Source organism: Phyllobates terribilis, unplaced genomic scaffold (assembly GCF_046119375.1).
Source record: "Phyllobates terribilis strain yellow unplaced genomic scaffold, ASM4611937v1 Scaffold_13__5_contigs__length_258822181, whole genome shotgun sequence".
NCBI classification, from domain to species: Eukaryota; Metazoa; Chordata; class Amphibia; order Anura; family Dendrobatidae; genus Phyllobates; species Phyllobates terribilis.
In genome coordinates, this window is record NW_027362773.1 from 184,601,972 (window position 1) to 184,612,306 (window position 10,335).

Genomic DNA, 10,335 nt, shown 5'->3' on the forward strand with positions numbered 1-10,335 from the left:
GTTAATACGCAGTTTGAGTGTACAGCGGGGCAGGGGATGGATCTCTGCAGGAATAATGAAGATCTCCATTTTTTTTTTCTCTTTCCCGCTTTTACAGTGGGGAAGTGCAATCTGTCAGCCTATCAGCAGCGCACACACGGAGCGAAGTGCTTTTTTTCACACAAGCAAGGGCATGTGTCATTGGCAGTGTATGTCACATGTCCTTGCCCTATAAGACCCAGCCATTTTCCCCGTCGCCACCATTTTCTCACTGCTGCAGCTGCGTGTTAGATGGCACCGCTGTTGCTGTGTGTGCTATACCTTGTTAATTTCAAGCCAATTTTCGCACAAATCTACAGATAGCTTGGGAGTAGGGAATAGTTGTGATTGCAGTCCTTTTAAGGACTAGGTTACAGCATTTCCTACAACTTTTCTCAGGCGGGTCTGTGCTCTTAAATAGATAGGTTGGGAGTAAAGACTAATTGTAATTGCAGTCCTTTTCAGGACTAAGTTACATCAGTTCCTATCAGTTTTTGCCAGGCAGGTCTGTGCCAGTGCTGTGCAAGTTTTTTTCACAGCATTTGGCTAAATCTAGCAAAGCTAATCCTTTCTGGTCTATTCCAGAGTGTGTTAGTCAGTGGAGTAGCCTATCTGTGTTGCAAGCTACACCACCTGTGTATAGAATACCAATTTTTTTACTGCACCTAGTGAAGTAAAATCTTTTGGGCATAGCATCATTCTATTAGTCCATCTATACTGACCTCCATCAGTTTTCAAATTGAATATAATTTTTTTCTGCATCTAGCTCTGAAAAAATATTTGGGCTTCTAGCATTGTGTGGGACTTGGTCTATTAGTGTTATGTTCTGCTACCAGAGCTAAGGAAAGAGAGGAGATCTGTCCCTACGATAGAACTCAGCTTGATCCCTACGATGTAACAGGGAACCTGATCCTGCGATCAGACCTGCTAAAGTCCTCAGCTAGTCTGTACGGAGACCTATAGATGTGTGGAAGGAATCCCTACAAGTACTAGGGACTGGGAGCAAAATGGACACCTCCTAACAGAAATAGTAGCAGACAGACGAACAAACAAAATATATAGAACACAGAGGTCCGAAGACCAAGCAAACTAGCAGAGTTAGATACTGAGCACAGGCTAGCTAAAGAGTAGTAATACAATGAAGTCCAGCAAAGCCGGAAGGGCGGAGCAGGACTAAATAGGCCAACAAGGTCATGTGACCAGCAATAGAAAAAACCTAAGAGCAAGGTTCTAACAATTAGTCCATCTATACTGACCTCCATCAGGTTGCAAATTGAATATAATTTTTTTCTGCATCTAGCTCTGAAAAAATATTTGGGCTTCTAGCAGTGTGTGGGACTTGGTCTATTAGTCCATCTATACTGACCTCCATCAGGTTGCAAATTAAATATAATTTTTTTCTACATCTAGCTCTGAAAAAATATTTGGCCTTCTAGCAGTGTGTGGAACTTGTTCTATTAGTCCATCTATACTGACCTCCATCAGGTTGCAAATAGAATATAATTTTTTTCTGCATCTAGCTCTCAAAATATATGTGGGCTTCTAGCAGTGTGTGGGACTTGGTCTATTAGTCCATCTATACTGACCTCCATCAGGTTGAAAATTAAAAATAATTTTTATCTGCATCTAGCTCTGAAAAAATATTTGGGCTTCTAGCAGTGTGTGGGACTTGTTCTATTAGTCCATCTATACTGACCTCCATCAGGTTGCAAATTGAATATAATTTTTTTCTGCATCTAGCTCTGAAAAAATATGTGGCCTTCTAGCAGTGTGTGGGACTTGTTCTATTAGTCCATCAATACTAACCTCCATCAGGTTGCAAATTAAAAATAATTTTTATCTGCATCTAGCTCTGAAAAAATATTTCGAATTCTAGCAGTGTGTGGGACTTGTTCTATTAGTCCATCTATACTGACCTCCATCAGGTTGCAAATTAAAAATAATTTTTATCTGCATCTAGATATGAAAAAATATTTGGCCTTCTAGCAGTGTGTGGGACTTGTTCTATTAGTCCATCTATACTGACCTCCATCAGGTTGCAAATTAAAAATAATTTTTTGTCTGCATCTAGCTCTGAAGAAATATTTGCCGTTCTAGCAGTGTGTGGGACTTGTTCTATTAGTCCATCTATACTGACCTCCATCAGGTTGCAAATTAAAAATAATTTTTTGTCTGCATCTAGCTCTGAAAAAATATTTGCTCTTCTAGCAGTGTGTGGGAATTGTTCTATTAGTCCATCTATACTGACCTCCATCAGGTTGCAAATTAAAAATAATTTTTATCTGCATCTAGCTCTGAAAAAATATTTGGCCTTCTAGCAGTGTGTGGGACTTGTTCTATTAGTCCATCAATACTGACCTCCATCAGGTTGCAAATTCAAAATAATTTATTGTCTGCATCTAGCTCTGAAAAAATATTTGGCCTTCTAGCAGTGTGTGGGACTTGTTCTATTAGTCCATCTATACTGACCTCCATCAGGTTGAAAATTAAAAATAATTTTTATCTGCATCTACCTCTGAAAAAATATTTGGCCTTCTAGCAGTGTGTGGGACTTGGTCTATTAGTCCATCTATACTGACCTTCATCAGGTTGCAAATTCAAAATAATTTTTTGTCTGCATCTATCTCTGAAAAAATAATTGGCCTTCTAGCAGTGTGTGGGACTTGTTCTATTAGTCCATCTATACTGACCTCCATCAGGTTGCAAATTACAAATAATTTTTATCTGCATCTAGCTCTGAAAAAATATTTGGCCTTCTAGCAGTGTGTGGGACTTGGTCTATTAGTCCATCTATACTGACCTCCATCAGGTTGCAAATTGAATATAATTTTTTTCTGCATCTAGCTCTGAAAAAATATTTGGGCTTCTAGCAGTGTGTGGGACTTGCTCTATTAGTCCATCTATACTGACCTCCATCAGGTTGCAAATTGAATATAATTTTTTTCTGCATCTAGCTCTGAAAAAATATTTGGGCTTCTGGCAGTGTGTGGGACTTGGTCTATTAGTCCATCTATACTGACCTCCATCAGGTTGCAAATTGAAAATAATTTTTTTCTGCATCTAGCTCTGAAAAAATATTTGGGCTTCTAGCAGTGTGTGAGACTTGGTCTATTAGTCCATCTATGCTGACCTCCATCAGGTTGCAAATTAAAAATAATTTTTATCTGCATCTAGCTCTGAAAAAATATTGGGACTTCTATCAGTGTGTGGGACTTGTTCTTTTAGTCCATCTATACTGACCTCTATCAGGTTTCAAATTAAATATAATTTTTTTCTGCATCTAGCTCTGAAAAAATATTTGGCCTTCTAGCAGTATGTGGGACTTGGTCTCTTAGTCCATCTATACTGACCTCCATCAGGTTGCAAATTAAAAATAATGTTTATCTGCATCTAGCTCTGAAAAAATATTTGGGCTTCTAGCAGTGTGTGGGACTTGATCTATTAGTCCATCTATACTGACCTCCATCAGGTTGCAAATTGAATATAATTTTTTTCTGCATCTAGCTCTGAAAAATTATTTGGCCTTCTATCAGTGTGTGGGACTTGTTCTATTAGTCCATCTATACTGACCTCCATCAGGTTGCAAATTAAAAATAATTTTTATCTGCATCTAGCTCTGAAAAAATATTGGGACTTCTATCAGTGTGTGGGACTTGTTCTTTTAGTCCATCTATACTGACCTCCATCATGTTGCAAATTAAAAATATTTTTTTGTCTGCATCTAGCTCTGAAAAAATATTTGCCCTTCTAGCAGTATGTGGGACTTGTTCTATTAGTCCATTAATACTGACCTCCATCAGGTTGCAAATTAAAAATAATTTTTTGTCTGCATCTAGCTCTGAAAAAATATTTGGCCTTCTAGCAGTGTGTGGGACTTGTTCTATTAGTCCATCTATACTGACCTCCATCTGGTTGCAAATTAAAAATAATTTTTATCTGCATCTAGCTCTGAAAATATATTTTGCCTTCTATCAGTGTGTGGGACTTGTTCTATTAGTCCATCTATACTGACCTCCATCAGGTTGCAAATTAAAAATAATTTTTTGTCTGCATCTAGCTCTGAAAAAATATTTGCCCTTCTAGCAGTGTGTGGGAATTGTTCTATTAGTCCATCTATACTGACCTCCATCAGGTTGCAAATTAAAAATAATTTTTATCTCCATCTAGCTTTGAAGAAATATTTGCCCTTCTAGCAGTGTGTGAGACTTGTTCTATTAGTTCATCTATACTGACCTCCATCAGGTTGCAAATTGAATATAATTTTTTTCTGCATCTAGTTCTGAAAAAATATTTGGGCTTCTAGCAGTGTGTGGGACTTGTTCTATTAGTACATCTATACTGACCTCCATCAGGTTGCAAATTGAATATAATTTTTTTCTTCATCTAGCTCTGAAAAAATATTTGCCCTTTTAGCAGTGTGTTGGACTTGTTCTATTAGTCCATCTATACTGACCTCCATCAGGTTGCAAATTAAAAATAATTTTTATCTGCATCTAGCTCTGAAAAAATATTTGGACTTCTAGCAGTGTGTGGGACTTGTTCTATTAGTCCATCTATACTGACCTCCATCAGGTTGCAAATTCAAAATAATTTTTTGTCTGCATCTAGCTCTGAAAAAATATTTGGCCTTCTATCAGTGTGTGGGACTGGGTCTATTAGTCCATCTGTATTGACCTCCATCAGGTTGCAAATTGAATATAATTTTCTTCTGCATCTAGCTCTGAACAAATATTTGGGCTTCTAGCAGTGTGTGGGACTTGTTCTATTAGTCCATCTATACTGACCTCCATCAGGTTGCAATTTGAACATAATTTTTTTCTGCATCTAGCTCTGAAAAAATATTTGGGCTTCTAGCAGTGTGTGGTACTTGGTCTAATAGTCCATCTATACAGACCTCCATCAGGTTGCAAATTGAATATAAATTTTTTCTGCATCTAACTCTGAAAAAAAAATTGGGCTTCTAGCAGTGTGTGGGACTTGGTCTATTAGTCCATCTATACTGACATCCATCAGGTTGCAAATTAAAAATAATTTTTATCTGCATCTAGCTCTGAAAAAATATTTGGCCTTCTAGCAGTGTGTGGGACTTGTTCTATTAGTCCATCTATACTGACCTCCATCAGGTTGCAAATTCAAAATAATTTTTTGTCTGCATCTAGCGCTGAAAAAATATTTGGCCTTCTCGCAGTGTGTGCGACTTGTTCTATTAGTCCATCTATGCTGACCTCCATCAGGTTGTAAATTAAAAATATTTTTTGTCTGCATCTACCTCTGAAAAAATATTTGGCCTTCTAGCAGTGTGTGGGACTTGGTCTATTAGTCCATCTGTATTGACCTCCATCAGGTTGCAAATTGAATATAATTTTCTTCTGCATCTAGCTCTGAACAAATATTTGGGCTTCTAGCAGTGTGTGGGACTTGTTCTATTAGTCCATCTATACTGACCTCCATCAGGTTGCAATTTGAACCTAATTTTTTTCTGCATCTAGCTCTGAAAAAATATTTGGGCTTCTAGCATTGTGTGGTACTTGGTCTAATAGTCCATCTATACAGACCTCCATCAGGTTGCAAATTGAATATAATTTTTTTCTGCATCTAGATCTGAAAAAAAATTTGGGCTTCTAGCAGTGTGTGGGACTTGGTCTATTAGTCCATCTATACTGACCTCCATCAGGTTGCAAATTGAATATAATTTTTTTCTGCGTCTAGCTCTGAAAAAATATTTGGCTTCTAGCAGTGTGTGGGACTTGTTCTATTAGTCCATCTATACTGACCTCCATCACGTTGCAAATTAAAAATAATTTTTATCTGCATCTAGCTCTGAAGAAATATTTGGGCTTCTAGCAGTGTGTGGGACTTGTTCTATTAGTCCATCTATACTGACCTCCATCAGGTTGCAAATTGAATATAATTTTTTTCTGCATCTAGCTCTGAAAAAATATTTGGGCTTCTAGCAGTGTGTGCGACTTGGTCTATTAGTCCATCTATTCTGACCACCATCAGGTTGAAAATTCAAAATAATTTTTATCTGCATCTAGCTCTTAAAAAATATTTGGCCTTCTAGCAGTGTGTGGGACTTGTTCTATTAGTCCATCTATAATGACCTCCATCAGGTTGCAAATTGAATATAATTTTTTTCTGCATCTAGCTCTGAAAAAATATTTGGCCTTATAGCAGTGTGTGGGACTTCTTCTATTAGTCCATCAATACTGACCTCCATCAGGTTGCAAATTAAAAATAATTTTTATCTGCATCTAGCTCTGAAAAAATATTTGGCCTTCTAGCAGTGTGTGGGACTTGTTCTATTAGTCCATCTATACTGACCTCCATCAGGTTGCAAATTAAAAATAATTTTAATCTGCATCTAGATATGAAAAGATATTTGGCCTTCTAGCAGTGTGTGGGTCTTGTTCTATTAGTCCATCTATACGGACCTCCATCAGGTTGCAAATGAAAAATAATTTTTTGCCTGCATCTAGCTCTGAAAAAATATTTGCCCTTCTAGCAGTGTGTGGGACTTGTTTTATTTGTCCATCTATACTGACCTCCATCAGGTTGCAAATTAAAAATAATTTTTTGTTTGCATCTAGCTCTGAAAAAATATTTGCCCTTCTAGCAGTGTGTGGGACTTGTTCTATTAGTCCATCTATACAGACCTCCATCATGTTGCAAATTAAAAATAATTTTTATCTGCATCTAGCTCTGAAAAAATATTTGCCCTTCTAGCAGTGTGTGGGACTTGTTCTATTAGTCCATCTATACTGACCTCCATCAGGTTGCAAATTCAAAATAATTTATTGTCTGCATCTAGCTCTGAAAAAATATTTGGCCTTCTAGCAGTGTGTGGGACTTGTTCTATTAGTCCATCTATACTGACCTCCATCAGATTGCAAATTAAAAATAATTTTTATCTGCATCTACCTCTGAAAAAATATTTGGCCTTCTATCAGTGTGTGGGAATTGGTCTATTAGTCCATCTGTATTGACCTCCATCAGGTTGCAAATTGAATATAATTTTTTTCTGCATCTAGCTCTGAAAAAATATTTGGGCTTCTAGCAGTGTGTGCGACTTGGTCTATTAGTCCATCTATTCTGACCACCATCAGGTTGAAAATTCAAAATAATTTTTATCTGCATCTAGCTCTTAAAAAATATTTGGCCTTCTAGCAGTGTGTGGGACTTGTTCTATTAGTCCATCTATACTGACCTCCATCAGGTTGCAAATTGAATATAATTTTTTTCTGCATCTAGCTCTGAAAAAATATTTGGCCTTATAGCAGTGTGTGGGACTTCTTCTATTAGTCCATCAATACTGACCTCCATCAGGTTGCAAATTAAAAATAATTTTTATCTGCATCTAGCTCTGAAAAAATATTTGGCCTTCTAGCAGTGTGTGGGACTTGTTCTATTAGTCCATCTATACTGACCTCCATCAGGTTGCAAATTAAAAATAATTTTAATCTGCATCTAGATATGAAAAGATATTTGGCCTTCTAGCAGTGTGTGGGTCTTGTTCTAATAGTCCATCTATACGGACCTCCATCAGGTTGCAAATTAAAAATAATTTTTTGCCTGCATCTAGCTCTGAAAAAATATTTGCCCTTCTAGCAGTGTGTGGGACTTGTTTTATTAGTCCATCTATACTGACCTCCATCAGGTTGCAAATTAAAAATAATTTTTTGTTTGCATCTAGCTCTGAAAAAATATTTGCCCTTCTAGCAGTGTGTGGGACTTGTTCTATTAGTCCATCTATACAGACCTCCATCATGTTGCAAATTAAAAATAATTTTTATCTGCATCTAGCTCTGAAAAAATATTTGCCCTTCTAGCAGTGTGTGGGACTTGTTCTATTAGTCCATCTATACTGACCTCCATCAGGTTGCAAATTCAAAATAATTTATTGTCTGCATCTAGCTCTGAAAAAATATTTGGCCTTCTAGCAGTGTGTGGGACTTGTTCTATTAGTCCATCTATACTGACCTCCATCAGATTGCAAATTAAAAATAATTTTTATCTGCATCTACCTCTGAAAAAATATTTGGCCTTCTATCAGTGTGTGGGAATTGGTCTATTAGTCCATCTGTATTGACCTCCATCAGGTTGCAAATTGAATATAATTTTCTTCTGCATCTAGCTCTGAACAAATATTTGGGCTTCTAGCAGTGTGTGGGACTTGTTCTATTAGTCCATCTATACTGACCTCCATCAGGTTGCAATTTGAACATAATTTTTTTCTGCATCTAGCTCTGAAAAAATATTTGGGCTTCTAGCAGTGTGTGGTACTTGGTCTAATAGTCCATCTATACAGACCTCCATCAGGTTGCAAATTGAATATAAATTTTTTCTGCATCTAATTCTGAAAAAAAAATTGGGCTTCTAGCAGTGTGTGGGACTTGTTCTATTAGTCCATCTATACTGACCTCCATCAGGTTGCAAATTCAAAATATTTTTTTGTCTGCATCTAGCGCTGAAAAAATATTTGGCCTTCTCGCAGTGTGTGCGACTTGTTCTATTAGTCCATCTATGCTGACCTCCATCAGGTTGTAAATTAAAAATATTTTTTATCTGCATCTAGCTCTCAAAAAATATTTGGCCTTCTAGCAGTGTGTGGGACTTGGTCTATTAGTCCATCTATATTGACATCCATCAGGTTGCAAATTGAATATAATTTTTTTCTGCATCTAGCTCTGAAAAAATATTTGGGCTTCTAGCAGTGTGTGGGACTTGGTCTATTAGTCCATCTATACTGACCTCCATCAGGTTGCAAATTGAATATAATTGTTTTATGCATCTAGCTCTGAAAAAATATTTGGCCTTCTAGCAGTGTGTGGGACTTGTTCTATTAGTCCATCTATACTGACCTCCATCAGGTTGCAAATTAAAAATAATTTTTATCTGCATCTAGCTCTGAAAAAATACTTGACCTTCTAGCAGTGTGTGGGACTTGTTCTATTAGTCCATCTATACTGACCTCCATCAGGTTGCAAATTTAATATAATTTTTTTCTGTATCTAGCTCTGAAAAAATATTTGGGCTTCTAGCAGTGTGTGGTACTTGGTCTAATAGTCCATCTATACAGACCTCCATCAGGTTGCAAATTGAATATAAATTTTCGTTGCATCTAACTCTGAAAAAAAATTTGGGCTTCTAGCAGTGTGTGGGACTTGGTCTATTAGTCCATCTATACTGACCTCCATCAGGTTGCAAATTAAAAATAATTTTTATCTGCATCTAGCTCTGAAAAAATATTTGGCCTTCTAGCAGTGTGTGGGACTTGTTCTATTAGTCCATCTATACTGACCTCCATCAGGTTGCAAATTCAAAATAATTTTTTGTCTGCATCTAGCGCTGAAAATTTATTTGGCCTTCTCGCAGTGTGTGCGACTTGATCTATTAGTCCATCTATGCTGACCTCCATCAGGTTGTAAATTAAAAATATTTTTTATCTGCATCTAGCTCTGAAAAAATATTTGGCCTTCTAGCAGTGTGTGGGACTTGGTCTATTAGTCCATCTGTATTGACCTCCATCAGGTTGCAAATTGAATATAATTTTCTTCTGCATCTAGCTCTGAACAAATATTTGGGCTTCTAGCAGTGTGTGGGACTTGTTCTATTAGTCCATCTATACTGACCTCCATCAGGTTGCAATTTGAACATAATTTTTTTCTGCATCTAGCTCTGAAAAAATATTTGGGCTTCTAGCAGTGTGTGGTACTTGGTCTATTAGTTCATCTATACTGACCTCCATCAGGTTGCAAATTGAATATAATTTTTTTCTGCGTCTAGCTCTGAAAAAATATTTGGCTTCTAGCAGTGTGTGGGACTTGTTCTATTAGTCCATCTATACTGACCTCCATCACGTTGCAAATTAAAAATAATTTTTATCTGCATCTAGCTCTGAAGAAATATTTGGGCTTCTAGCAGTGTGTGGGACTTGTTATATTAGTCCATCTATGCAGACCTCCATCAGGTTGCAAATTGAATATAATTTTTTTCTGCATCTAGCTCTGAAAAAATATTTGGGCTTCTAGCGGTGTGTGTGACTTGGTCTATTAGTCCATCTATTCTGACCACCATCAGGTTGAAAATTCAAAATAATTTTTATCTGCATCTAGCTCTGAAAAAATATTTGGCCTTCTAGCAGTGTGTGGGACTTGGTCTCTTAGTCCATCTATACTGACCTCCATCAGGTTGCAAATTGAATATAATTTTTTTCTGCATCTAGCTCTGAAAAAATATTTGGCCTTCTAGCAGTGTGTGGGACTTCTTCTATTAGTCCATCAATACTGACCTCCATCAGGTTGCAAATTAAAAATA